The 15,199-nt window shown below is 30.6% G+C and overlaps 1 protein-coding gene across 1 annotated transcript in view; it reads right to left on the bottom strand.

The window, feature by feature from the left end:
• The window catches only part of LOC129985334 (very low-density lipoprotein receptor-like), a 109,529-nt gene extending 94,853 nt beyond the window's left edge, over positions 1–14,676 (bottom strand). The window contains exon 1 of the mRNA XM_056095322.1: positions 14,593–14,676. The gene's annotated coding sequence lies outside the window, so the exon portion shown is untranslated. The remainder of the gene's footprint in view (positions 1–14,592) is intronic.
• Between the last annotated feature and the right edge of the window lie 523 nt (positions 14,677–15,199).

The following is a 15,199-nucleotide window of genomic DNA, read 5'->3' as shown; positions in this document are numbered from 1 at the left end:
TGCTCGTTCGTGCCTGTGCATCTTAATACTAATAAATGTTCTTTGCGTGTATGTAAAACGAATCGTATCGTCTCTCGGTCTACCTAGCATACATGACAGTTTACATTTTGTTCATTGAATAGAATACAAGTTGCATAGATTTTGGTTGTTACAGAAAATACAAAAGTAAACGCGATAAATGCACGAAAATAGGATAAACAATCTAGGGCTATTTTTTAAAGGTATTGACAGCAGAAAATGAGAAAAAAGATTTCAACCCTAAATCAGTTTTCAGCGACTTTTTTTCGAAATATATGTTTGCCCAACACAGTGGGACACTAAGCACTTTTATTCATCCACTTAGGAAAAAATAATAATTCATTTAATAAATAATTGAAGTAAAATCATCTAAATATTTTATATATCAATCATATGTCAATAAAATTTAGATTAAATCATGTTCATTAATAATGCTTATTATTATAATGACTGATCATTCCAAGGGACAAGAAAGGCAATAAGCGCATTCAACAAATTTGATAATGTTCGAGAAATGGTGATGAGGAATACTTTACTAACGTAAGAAATGGAATTGTATTGATAAAAAAAATATTAAGTAAAACAAAAAACAATGAAAAGAATTGCTTTTAAAGTGACAAACAATGATGCAAAAGGGATAATAGGTCATGGACTTCATGACGGAGATGCATTTCATAAGGCAAATGATAGACGGACACTCATTTTATTTGAAAGGAAAAGAGAATGAAAATCAAATATATTATTTACCAGAAAATATACTTTAATTAAATAGTCAAAATTGTCATCATGTAATGTTTCAAAAGTGAATTATTAGAGTTTTTGTTTGACTAGTAAGAATTGTTTTAAAACAAAATGGAAAATCCTAATATGTTACAGATTCTTCATTAAGAAACTAATTCAGTCAAATTCACAATAGGCCAATTTAATGATGGATGATTTTTTAAAAAAATTGTTATCTTAAATTATATTACGATTATAAATCGATTATATTACGATTGAGATGATTATTTTTATAAAATAATCAACTCAATGATTATTTTTAAAAATAATTCATAACGACTCAAAAGAATCTAGAAATACATTTTTCGAAAGATGTATTTGAAAGAAATGAGCAGTTTCAATTCATAATTCAAGTTTTTTTTTATTCTCCTGGGAAAACATCGCATGTTGGAAGTAAAGTTCCAAAAAAGGTGACATGAGTTTTTAAACATGAAAAAAAAAAATGTCAAGTATCGGACAAAACTGGTTACTTTAAAAGCTGCTTCATATTCTCCTTCGTCAGTGGTATGAACCCACCCACCCCCACTTTTTTTTCCATTACCTTTTTTTTCCCTTTCCTTTTTTCCCCCTTCCTTTTCTTTCATAGGTTTTAAGATACAACGTGGAGCTGATGTTTTTTCGTTTAATGTCATTTTTTCGTTTTTTAAATACGTTTTTGAAAAATATGCCCTGAAAATTGAAATAATCCGTATCAATAATCGAATTTAAGTTTTTACTGTCAAAATAAGTGTTCATAAATATTATTTCTACACATTCAATTTATGAAGTAATTTGTTTAACAAAAACGGATTGCTGTGCAGTATAAAAAATGAAGCTTTATTTTTAAATCATCAGGCGAACATTTTCTAGCATGAAATTGCATTTAGCAATTTAGATTTCCAAATCTTTTCGAAAATTCTTTCGCTCGTTTTTGAAAACAAACATTTAAATACGATTCATTTGTTTTTGCGTTGAAAATTCATAAATTGTTTGTGATCATATTTATACAGGCTTGCGTGACCCATTACAAATATTAAACTTTTATTCCATTTTATAGTACATTCTACTTTCAACTAAATATCGTAAAACAAGCCAAAAATAAATAAAAATCCCTAAAAAAGTTTTCTTTCGGTGGAATTACTTTTTTTTTCTTTCTGGTATAATTTCAGATAAATATTTTGAAATAAAAAAAATTAAATTAAATAAATATTTTCAGGATAATAAAAACGACACCAATTTTCTCTCTCATTCCATTTTCTGTATTAGGAAGTCGAATGTTTAAATAAATAATACCCTACACTGATCTATTAAATCTAACTTTCACTCCACAATATTCTACGGAACGCAAAAGAGCCTTTAAGTAAAATGGTGCTATTTAATCCTTGTGCTATCTATACTTATGAACAAAAAGAAAAAAGAAATGTAAATGAATGCAACATTTTTGTACTTAAATAATTAAGAGAAAGTTCACTAAATAATACGCGAATTATCTAATATGTATTTAAAAATTTTATTAAATGATTATATTAGCAATTATTCATAATGTGTTTTATTTTTTTCGTTTACGAGATACAAAGGGAAAAATGTAATAAATTATTAAAAAAATTGAAGTCAGGACTTTGATGACTCCCTCACCTTTTCCTTAGTTTGAAAAAACAATTTTCTGGAATTTTAACTGTCTTTGAACGCGATAGTTCCAAAACGATTTGAGTCAAATCTATGAAATTTGGTATGGGTCATTGTACTAAATTTGCGGATTTCTATCAAATTTTGAAAGAAATTCATTCAGAAGTCTGTCTATCAGGCTGTAAGTTAACATGATAACAATACAAAGAAGAGAGCTAAAGATAAAAGCTGACGCGCAGATTTAAAATTTGAAGTGTAGGTATGTTATCAAATTTGGAATGAAATCTACAAAGGGACTGACCATCTTTCAATCCATACTTTCAAAATGCATATGAACTCTATAACTCAGAAAGGCAATGACTAAATATATGAAATCTTGATGAGTTTTGTGACTGCAATTGTAGTTCTGTGTTAAATTTTGGTTTCAATCGGACGGAAAAAAATTCAAAATACCATTCAGTTTCTTGATACTTTTGTATTAATCACTCCATCAATTCATTACCAAAATGTGTGCTCTAATAGGTTTTTTCGTAACTATTGTTCGCTCGTGATGTACGATACACGAGCACATTTATTATACAGCGTGCGAAAAAGGTTCGGAGAAAACATTCCGTTGGTTCATAAAAGAATAAGAATCTATTTTTTAAAATTTTTATCTCATAAAAACTTTGAATTTAAATAACATTTAATTTACATTTTGTAGAACTAGATAATTTTGTGAGCTCTTATTATTCAAGAATCTAAAACATTTTATCCGATTAAACAAATCTTAAAAGCGCAAAAAAAAAAAAAAAAAAAAAAAAAAAAATAGTAACCTTAAAACCGCATTATTTTGAATGTATTAGGGTGTCCCAAAAGTTTCTGTCTCATCGCGCGAAGAATGGCCTTATCTGGTTCTGCTTGCGTAAATATGAGGGCTTATCTATTAGCCCTCTATGTCATCGGTTTCAGTCGTTCCAGAACTCTACTGCACCCCAAGCTGGGACTACACCCCCAAAAAGTTCTTTTGTTCATTTGGTGGGATTGGAAAGGCGTCATTTTCTACGATCTCCTTCCTCAACGTGAAACAATAAATTCTACGAAATACTGTCATTAACTGCATCAATTAAAAGCTGCTGTAGCAAAAAATACGGCCAGAATGAATGAGCCGACGAGGCGTTGTTTTTCATCATGACAACGCGAGACCACATATTGCATAAGCCTTAAGAGAGAAGCTCTTACAGTTTGATTGGAATATTTTACCGCAACCTGCATACTCCCCAGATGTCACTCCATCTGATTATTACTTCTTTCTGTCGTTAAAAAATTCTCTTCGCGATAAGCGCTTTAAATCCATCAGCGAAATAAAATCGCACCACGAGGATTATTTCTTGTCCAAAACAAAACAATTTTTGAAAGGAGGCATCATGAGACTTCCTGAGAGATGGAAGAAGGTAAAAGAACAAAGGGTTATTATGTATCTTAAACAGTAAGTATTGTGTATTCATTTTATATTAGGAATAGGAAAGAAACTTATGGGATACCCCAATACTTTTGATATTTTCAAATTTATAATTTATGTAAATAGTTGTAAAAAAATAATTTATAAGTCCACAAAAAGAACTATTTTCAATAAATTCACAGTCATGATGCAAAAAAAGTACAACTAATTTAGTTAACTTTGTTTTTGCTCCATGTATAAAAAAGAAATGAATAGTAATTTACAAGTGAAGCCACTTATTGTGATCGCAGTTTATTTAACACTCTCTTTATACTAATAAAAACCTCTGGTTCCAAATCGATGTATTGAAAAGTATATAAAAATATTCTTTAATGTGGTCACTACACCTTTTAATATTATTAGATCTGAATTCGAGAATTGTCCTATCTTTCATTTTCAGCCTGCGTTAATGATAGGCATTCGTGGAATTTCTTTCTGCGCGTCTAAAGAAACATTTTGTCTGGACCTAGAGTGATTTAAACCTACAGCTGTGCAGCTAAGTCTGACTTGAAATCTGTCGATGAATGCAACTGGATTAAAAAAAGCAAAATGGATTTTTAAAAAATGGAATTGATTTGAGTGTTAAAAACAAAATTGAAGTTCTTAACAAGCATGAAAATTGAAATTAATCAGTGCAATGCTGCAGCATATTGTAAAATTTCATAGCCTCTTTGTAAAATTTTGAAAAACCATGTACCTTTATGAGCAAGTCTATGCAATAAACGTTAGTAGTTCCGACAAAAATAAATGAAGTGACAAAAAAAAAAAAAAAAACTTTTACGAGTACTTTAACTTGATATTTTGAAATCCAGCATTAACGTTTAGCAAATTTAAAAAAAAAAAAAAAAAAAAAAAAAAAAAAAAAAACAAGATGTAAACAATTAAAGAATAAATGTCAATATTAAATTTCTTGATTAATATTTTTGAAATAAATCATAATAAGTAAATAGTCGTAGGCAATCATAGTAAGTGCTTTTTTTTCACTTTTGTCTTGGTATGATAAAAATACAATTGATTTTACTGAATTCGGTTATTGTTATCAATCGTTTAATGCTTCCAAAATTTTGAGTCCGATGTGATCACATTAAGCAGCAGCTATTGTATTGAGGAACAGAAAACGTACATCAATATTTTTTTGAAAGAAATAACAATATGCATGTCTTCGCAGAATTCAAAGCAAGATGTTACAATTTTGTACGCACTTCAAACAGTTGGAGGCATGTCTAGCGAAGTAGAAAGCAATTTTCATAATAGTGTTGCCAAAAACTTATCAGAAAAGTTCCTTTCAGTATTTTCATCATTTTCTTTATATAAACAAGGACACAAAAGAATAAGTTTTAGTGTTTATATTATTTTACAAATAATTTTCATACATTTTTATTTACCTTGAGTTGTTTCGGTTTTTTTTAATTGGAATTTTACAATCCCTTTTTTTTTTTAATTCCTTTCCATATATGTGGGAAATTCCAAATTTGAATGATCTGTACGTCATCAACACCAATACATTATTTTAATATTTCAAAATTACTTTTACATTACCTTGAAATTGAAAAATTTATATTTCCATTGATATTCATTTAGTACTTAAGTCATTTTTTCTGAATTTTCACAATTTCTCAATTTTTTTTTTAACAAAACATATAGTTTATTTCAACACTATATAGTTATTTTAAACAAAGGTTTGTATTGTTTCTCTGAAATTCAGACCGATTTTATTTTTCATCCCATATTTAATCAAGCGATTTTCTTTCCATTTTTAAAAATTAGGGAGAAAGAATTCTTCATTTCTGCTTCATTTACATGACGAATAAAATAGAGAAGTGAAAGCGAACTGGGAATGACTTATTTAATAGCGCTATGACGTCATGAGACTTTCATTAGAAAGGTTCCTGTGTGCAATAAACAGAACATATAGAAAATGATTAAAATGACACAGTTCTAATATATATGACAATTGAATGCTTAAAATAACTCGTTGACGGCAACAAAGTGACGTCTAAGAGAGTTATTTGAAATTAAATATTGCAAATATCCCCAGCAAATCGCCAAAGGTGGATAATGAATTATAAATTAAAAATTAAAAAGCAGAAAATAACTAAAATTTAAAAAGTTCGTTTTTTAGTCATTTCTAATCAGCGGGACTGTTCTTCCCAAGACTTTCCAGCATGCTCTCCAATAATGTCTCATCACCCCACATAAAATAGAGGATTTCAAGTAAGCCGTGAATGCCTTGTATGGCATTTGCATTCTTTGGTGCGATTATAAAATTTTTGTTGAATTTATTATCTTATCCTGGCCGTTTTTTGGGGATCGATTCATCTTTGGCATGTGATTAGTACCCGAAATAGAATTTATATTTTAGATGTATTTTTTGCAAGCGCTTGAAACCAAAATTTGACCTACAGCCACAAAATCCATATATTTAATCATTAAGTTTTGGATGTATCGCCTTTACCTATTTGTGGCAGTACAGCTCCATAGAAGGTCAATCCTTAGACGGATTTGGTTTCAAATTCGGTAGGTGTCAAGATTTTAGATGTTAAATCCGTGTGCCCAATTTTATCTATCTAGCTGTCTTCGCTTTGTAGTTATTGTGTTAACATAGAATCGGACATTCAGCTTTTCTTTAAATGGAGTTCACTCAAACTTGAATAAAAATCAACACATTTGGCGTAGAGCCATTTTCACCTGCTTCACTCAAACCCTTTCTGAGTGATCGTGTTCAGAGAGAGATGCAATGCCAAAAGTGTGTCTTTCGGGGAAACTCGGGGAAATGTGGAGAATCATCCAAATCTGGAGTACGAACTTTTTGACCTTTCTCTATACTTCATAGACGGGAAAACAAAGATGTGCATTTAAGAACAATGCATCCTTTTATTATGGTCTGCTTTATCATTACTAATAAAGAATTTTAAAAAAATGTTCCACCCTCTTTTATTTCGTTTTTATATGATAAAAGAAATATGCGAGTGAAATCGGTTTATAAGCATCCATCCTATTATTATTATTAGTTAGTTATTATTATCATTAGTTAAAGTTATTATCAGTAGAAATTATGGAATGGGCGTAGTAAAGATATTCATCTGCGGTAACACTTTTGATTGTAATGCAGTTTGATATATTAACGTTTTGAGGTTTATTGTCATTATTATAATACAGCTGAAATTCCAAAATTGCAAAAACAATGGACAGTAAAAGAAGCAATTCTAAAAAAGAACGGTTTAAAAAATAATGACATTGCAATAAAATGATATAAGAAACATGTTAAATAAAGGATGAATTATTTAATATTGTTTTTAGATTCTATAAAAATAAGTTTGAAGGTCACTTTTCCCCAATGTATTATGTTCAAACTGGATTTTTTTTTTTTTTTTTTTGGAATTTTAAAATTTATTTTATTTTTTTTATGAGTTTTTTTTATTAGAGTCGATATAGTTATTTAAGTGATGTCGCATGACTTAATTTGCATATATCCTTTAACATTTAAATACATTATTTATAATAACTATTATATTTTTTCTTCAATGCAAAGTGGATTTCAAAATTAAATTGTTGCTGCACATTTAATATGTATTATGTTAGCATAAATATACTTTTCATTAAAAAAATTTTTTTTTTAATATTTGAATGAAATAGGGATTTTATTTATCAACAAAAATTAAAATTGAAGGTAAAATAAAGAATAAAATTTAATCTCTTAAAATATTATTTGGCCTTTTTTTAAATAAAAAAACAATTATTTTTTAAATTTGATGCGTCGAAAAGATGTTAACTTTGCTGTTAAAAATAGAAAAAGGTAGGAAAATACTTTTTGGAATATATTTTACTTTTCTGAATAATTTATAGCATCGCATCAAGCAAGCAGTTCGTTAAAATTTGTTTAAGTATACAATCAGGGGTAGATCTTGAGAGTATGAAATGAACGGTCCAAAATAATTGAGGATTTTTTTTTTCCTCTATAAAAAAATTGTTGTAAACAAGTCATCGATCTAATAACTTCGTATAAAGTTACTAGACCGATTACTTGCTTATTATACTCGAGGCTCGAGGCAAGCACCTCCAATACTTACGCGTAAAATCGCCAATGCGTACAAAACTATTACATAAAATTCCTTTAGTAATTATTTGCCCAATTTATTTAAGACATAATAATTTTTAAAAAAATTCACAGTCAAACACACGTAAATGAAGCTCTCCTTAATGGTAACACATATCAACACGAATCTGGGAATTTCAGAGTGACAGATGTTTTTTAGTAAATTATAGACAACTGATTGCAAAAAAAGAGCATTGGTTTTTCTCAATTATCCTCAGATTTTTCGCAATAAAAAAAGTGGAGAGCTATTTAATTAAATTAAAGTGAAATAATATTGTAAGCAATATATTATTATAGAATTTAATACTAATTTCTGAATAAGATATAATAATAAATTTAAAATACAATACCAATAAAAAAGTAACGAAATTATATCTGTAGATGTTTTTTAACTCCTTGATTTTCCAGCATTGATAATGATCTGTTTCAATGGAAGGCATATATTGATTTTAGTAAAAAAAAAAAAAAAAAAAAAAAAAAAAAAAAAAAACACTTTAAAAGATGATTTAATGTAAATGATAACGTTGCTGCTTCAATTGCTGTAGTTCATACAAAGTTTTGATTTTTTTTTTCCTCTTTAAAATAAATGATAAAAAATTTTAGTGACAAATTTTATAATTTTTAACCGTGCTACAAAACCAGCCAGTAGGCTATACAAATACAAAATTCTGCTTCCTTGGTGATTTGAATCGCAGATTTGAAGGCAGTAATGAATATGGAAAGAAGATACCTAAACAAAAATCTAAATTTAGAAATAAGGAACGCGATTATAACAAAGAGGATCCAAAATAAGGCCTCTTTCATACTAAATTAGGTTGGTGAAATAATTTGTTAAAATTTTAGATAATAATGATGATTAGTTCCGATAGTTAATCGAGTTTTTTTCCACATTTGTTGAAAGGCAAAATCAAAGAAAATGCGACTTTCGGTCCAGATTTAAAACGATTTATGAAAGACAAAAGTTTCGAGAGAATAGGCTGACTACTCCGACCCGCCTGAAGGCACACTAAAAAACTTGAATGACCGGACTGCCACGGCAGCAACACTGGCGGGAACCGTGGTTGATTCCTTGGGGCCATCACCAGCCACGGTACAACCCTTACCTATGGAAGTAGTTCCGACATCGATGGGAGGTAGCCACCCCCACTCTTTCGTACGCCCACAAGGGTGGCGGGAATCAACCACTATGCTGGAAGCTTCTCATCCTCAATTACGAGGTGAACTTCTCCCCTCCCCCCGTTGGATAAGTTCCGAGAGAAAAAGGAAATCGATGAACATGTTTCTGTGACTTTTTTAAAAAGATCAAGAGGTCTCTTAACTATATTTTAATGGGGAAAAAATGCCGCGTCACTTTAAGAAACTGGATAATAAGGTGTAATATATTTTTTAACTCCTATTTTGAGTAGTAGTCTGATAATCTTGTTTGATTGAGAACGATTTCACCAAGGCGCGAAATACATGGGAGATTATATAAAATTAAAAACATTAAAATGTGAATATGGAAGCTGATTGCTGCCATGTTTTAAAAAATAATATTGAATCAATTTCAGAATATAATGGGCACAAAAGCTCTTTTGAGGGTAAAATAAAATAAATCTATCTAATTTTTATAACATAATTTCTTTTTAAATATATATTTCATTTTTTTATTATTTATTTCATTCTTCAGATATTTCTGTAAGTAAGTTTATTAAATTAATTTAGTAAATATTAAATATGGGCTTTTTCAAAAATGTCTCAATTCGAAAATACATTCATGTACATAAATTAAGGATAATTTAGAGTCACGTCGAAATCGTACTCTAAAATACATATATCACTCGTAAAATGACAACGTACATCTTCAAAAATCATATGCAAATTGCAGGAAGCCACCAGAGGACACTTATAGTACGTCACAATGACGGGAGTGTCAGAGAGTGATGTATAAGGAATACAGGCAAAGAAGTAAAATTGTTCGCAAGTGCTATATAAGCCTTTCATTGCAATAACCGCATAGTTATGACACGAAGGGCGCATTTGGATGGTTTTTTTACGTGGTAGAATTATCGGCCGTCCGGAATATGGGCGTATCCAGCTGGAAGTATTCGAGGAACTTGGAATTTCCCAGTGTCATCTCCAGGCTTTGGCAATGATTACAAGATGATGGTAATGTTAGTAGACGTTACAGCGCAGGTCGCCCCCGAGTTACAACGCCGAATGAGGAGCGGTATTTGGCAGTTACTGCCAGAAGAAACAGACGGAGCACAGCATCAGGCTTGTCTCATCAACTCTTTTCAGCCACTGGTACTACAGTTTCAAGGCAAACCGTGTATAGACGCTTAGGGCAGATTGGTCTTTATGCTCGTAGGTCTGTCAGATGTGTTCCACTTACTGCAACTCACTGTCGTCTGCGGTTAGCCTGGAGTAGAGAGCATGCATTGTGGACACCGCAACAGTGGGCTTGTGTGATGTTTTCCGACGAGTCCAGGTTTAGCGTGCAGTCTGATTCTCACCAGACTTTCATATGGAGAGCGCAAGGTACCCGTTACCACCAAGAGAACATCAATGAACGACACCATTTCGGTGGTGCAGGATTACTCGATTGGAGAGGAATTATTCTGGATTCCAGAACTGACCTGCATGTTCAAATTGGAACCATGACAAGCCAAATCTATCGGGACGTCATTCTGGAACAACATGTACGTTTGTTTCGGGGCACCATGGGTGCAGAATTCGTGTTTATGGATGACAACGCTCGATCGAAGGATATCACCCGTATGGACTGGTCAGCATTCTCACCAGACTTGAATCCACTAGAGCATGTGTGGGACATGCTTGGCGGACGAGTTGCAGCCCGTCAACCACCTCCTACATGTCTACCGGAACTTCGGAGAGCATTGCTTGATGAGTGGTGTAATATTCCCCAATATCAGATCGCTAATTTAATACTCAGCATGCGTAGGCGTTGTACGGACTGTATTGCATCGTCTGAGAGACATACTATGTATTTACCATCATACCAACCATGTAATATTGGTTTTTTGTAAATAATTTGTTTGCTTTTTTAAATTTGCTCCAGGGAGCGAAAAATCGCAATTTTTATTAATGATATCAAACGTAAAGTATCTTTTTTGCTCTTTATGTTTTGTTTCATAAATAGGCTTTACAAATAAGTCACATTGGTTTTGCTTCTGATTCTTTCTTTTCCTGAACTTGCATTATCCTTAATTTATGGACATGAGTGCATTTAGTATCACAATTGTAAAAAAAAAAAAAAATCCTTAATAATGTCACTGAAAAATGATATTATTTTTTAAATCAATATTACAAATGTCATAATTATAATGTCACATTTAAAAGTTTATGGAAATACTAACTAAAGTATTACATTTTGTCAACCTTTGCAATTAAAAAAATCTTTTTTAATACAGTTATTTGATAAATTCTCATAATGTGCTTTGATTAACATTACGTTTACGTACTTTTTCTTATTAATATTAGATACTTGACCTATACATTTATTTAACTTCCGAATTAGAAGATTATTTGGAATATTATTTTAATTCCTATAATCATATAAGAGCACTTGACATATTAAACCATTTTTAAGTGATTTTTGCATTTTAAAATTTTTAATACTTTCACTGAATTGCAGGTTTAAAATTAAAAACACAATCATTCGATGCGAGAGTCGCACTTGTCATTACATGCGAAGGGGTTTTGGAATCGGACAAAAAGAAATATCAAAGTTTTGTGATCTTACGTCCAATGACTCTATAAAAGTCATGATTCATGGCTAAAGAAACTATCATTTACTATACTACTAGCTGGTGACCGGCGCTTTCCTGCCGCAGAAGAAACAATGTTGGAAATTCGTTTGAAATTTGAAATTAGGAATGATAGAAAGAATGATAATTATTTCCTTGTCGACTGTGAATGCATTCAATGAAATAGAATGATATATAACGGAGAAGTACAAAAAATATTTATTCTATTTTTTTTTTTTTTTGATTTTATTATTCAAGTATACTTTAGGGTAGACAATATTTGTTTTTTCGTCTTCAGCAAAAACAAATAAATGTCTTGGCTGTTAGACCCGTAAGCAACCAACATATAACTGAAAAATAGGTATTTTCTAGGTTCAAAGCGATCAGTTGACAAAGTTTTATCGCAATCGGATGAATGGTACGGCAGCGCATAAAATACGAACAAACAAAAATTCATTTTTATATATTAGATTTAAAAAAAAAAGAAGATGTGTTGAAACTTACGGATATTATTGATAAAAAGGAAAAAAAGCATTCCTGTCAGCCGCAATACAAAAACAAACGAGGTAAGTGAGACTTCTTGCAATTATATCACAATCCACTTTCATAAAAAAATTTTAACAAGGGAAAGAAAAAAAAAAAAAAAAGATAAATCCTTTAAAAGAAATGAGGGGAACAATCCTTGGCTGGTTATTCACTAGAGCGAAGAAGATATGACTGAAGCAAAGAAATTTTACCCTTAGAAAAAATAAGTTTTACGGGATTCATTCATGCTTTATTCTTTTTTAAGCTCGAAGAATGAAGATCTTATTCAATGTCTAGGGGAAATGAAAGAGATGGCAACGCATATAACGGATTTAAATAGGGGTTTCTCTTCTTTTTTAGTAATTACCTAACGTCTGAGCATAATCCCGGATATTATGTTTCAAAGCTTGAAGTCGTAGCTGAATGAGATAAAAATAGGCCATTTCGGTTAAGTCGACTACTGGCAATGATATCCGTCAATTGAAATCCAAAACGACTCAATAATGAATACCCGGGAATAGTATGATCAACGACTGAATCAATGATTCTCCAAAAAAAAAAAAAAAATGTATTTTTCAGTCATGAATCTTCAGAAACAAAAACAATCAACAGAAGGGAAAAAATGGGCATCGTGTAAGCTTTGGGACAAGCCCTCTGCTTGACTTTTGAAAGTATGCCTTTCTACTTTTTTTTTAGTTATGGTTACCGGCAGAGTAGAGATATCTGACAGCTAGAATATATGTTTTTTATTTCACTTAGAAATGATTTCATTTCAGTTTGCAAGAAAAATCATTCAAGCGAAAAAAATTCCGAGCACAATATATACAATAACGTTTTTTTTTTAACCGTTCAAAATTTTTTTTAATAAATAGTTCGTTTCTTTTTCGCATTGTTATTGCCTTTACATTTCGTTTGCATAAGCATATAAAATGTTTTCCCCGATTTTCAGGTCTATCGACTAAATTTTGTGTGGATTCAAAATAAAGTCATCCCTTTATCTAAACAAAACGTTTTCAGGATATAGAATTTTTAAGATGATTCCATAAGACTAGCATCCATTTCTTATCACATAAATAATTTCTATTTCGAAGGAAAAAATGTCATTCCTTATTTTTTATTTTAAAAAGATCATAACTATAATAGCACGTAATAACAAAGAAATTAAAAAAATAAAAATAGTAATAAATAAATAAAATAAAATGTTATACATTTTTCTCGTACATAGAACAACATTTCCATCCACTGACTTAAAGATAAAGGATGTTTGTTCTATATGAATCGTTAGAAAAAAGAAGCACTAGGAAACTGTCATATGTATTAATAGATGTGCTCATGTTAATGGGCTCTTAATACTATTTCAAGTAAGGTTGTGCCAGATTAACTATTGAAAGCTGTAGAAGAAAATATAACTCCACATTGGCAGAGTTGTCAAGAAATGGAAAAAAAATATATATATTGCAGTATACACTTTATATATAAATATATAGTACCAATCAAAACTGCGTTCCCTCCAGTGGAATTTTCCCTGTATGAATGTTCACAAATACTCAAATCAAAACTAATCACTAAAACGAGATTGAAACAAAGAGTGATCTACGAACAGAAAAAAAAAATGAAATGCCATATATAAAAAATAAAAAAAAAAAAAAAAAAACGCTGAAAGAAAATATTAGCAATAACTTCCAATGAAACAATATAAATATAAAATTATTAAAATGGCAGACCTCAGCTCATTGACTTTTGCCGCCATTCAGTATTAAAAATGTAAATGAAAGTGGAAGTGATTGAACCCATCATTCATTTTTATTCTTATGTTTATAGGCATACCAATTTCAACATCAAGAGAAAAAAAATTTCTATTTGAATTTCTTGACGCTAAAAGGTAATGATGTAGACCGAAAGGTATATGTCTATCTTCGTCCAGCATGACAGATTTCCCTGGCTGATTCTGTTATGTATGATCATTAGAAAGAGAATCAAATAAAAATCTCTATTTCAACAACAGCTTTCTTCATAAATTCTAGAAAGGAAAAACAAGATGCACAAGATATTGTCAATGAATTTTTAAAATATCCATTAAAATATTTGAATGAATTATTTTCTTCATTCAAAAACCAGTCAACACACATTTATTGCTGTATGACTTTTATTTTGTATTGATACGATAAATTCCTAATGAGAATTGAGAGAAATATTACAAGATTTCTATAACGATATCACTCACAGAGATATATTTAATAATCCTTTAACAAGTTAAAAATAAAATCGTTTGGCCTTGGATAAAAGCAAAGACCGCAGCCTACATTGAAGAGGAGATAGCAAAGAAAGAGAGTACTCACCGTGCGGCTGCTGAATCGGAAGGATGCGGAGAGAGCGAGTGAAGAGGATTCACGGCCACCCCTGCTCTCCTACACCATTGGTTGGTCATGGACGAATGGCTACAATGGAGCTGTGCGCATGTGCTCTTGGGGATCCCTGGGAAAACGCTCCCAGTCGTGTCTTCCGCAAGAAAAAGAATTCCAACTTCTCGGGGGAGATGCTCAGCTCTCTGTTTTGTTGCAAACGAATTTTTTAAACTCCTTTTCACGTAATCAATTAAATCTTTTTTTTAGCCGGTTATTTACCGTTCCTAAACAATGATGACAAATTGGATAGATTTTTTTTAAAAAAAACTCTCTTTTTTTTCACACACTGATTACCTGTAATTTACCGATGAAATTTCTTTTTTCTTTGTTGAATGAATTAAAAAAAAAATAAACTCTCCAAGCTCCATTAAGTTATCCATTCATCAGCGGTTTAATGAATCTGTGCTTTAAAGTTATTCTCTCAAAAATAAGTTATAATGAAATGTCTGGCCAATGAATTGCTAAGACTGTCGGAAAAAAAATTTACTTTTTATAAATAACAATAATTAAAACAACGCTTTTGTATGTTTTAATCATAAAA

The sequence above is a fragment of the Argiope bruennichi genome, chromosome 9, assembly GCF_947563725.1.
Source record: "Argiope bruennichi chromosome 9, qqArgBrue1.1, whole genome shotgun sequence".
NCBI classification, from domain to species: Eukaryota; Metazoa; Arthropoda; class Arachnida; order Araneae; family Araneidae; genus Argiope; species Argiope bruennichi.
Note: the sequence above shows the minus strand (reverse complement) of the source record. Positions and strands in the feature narration are given on the sequence as shown.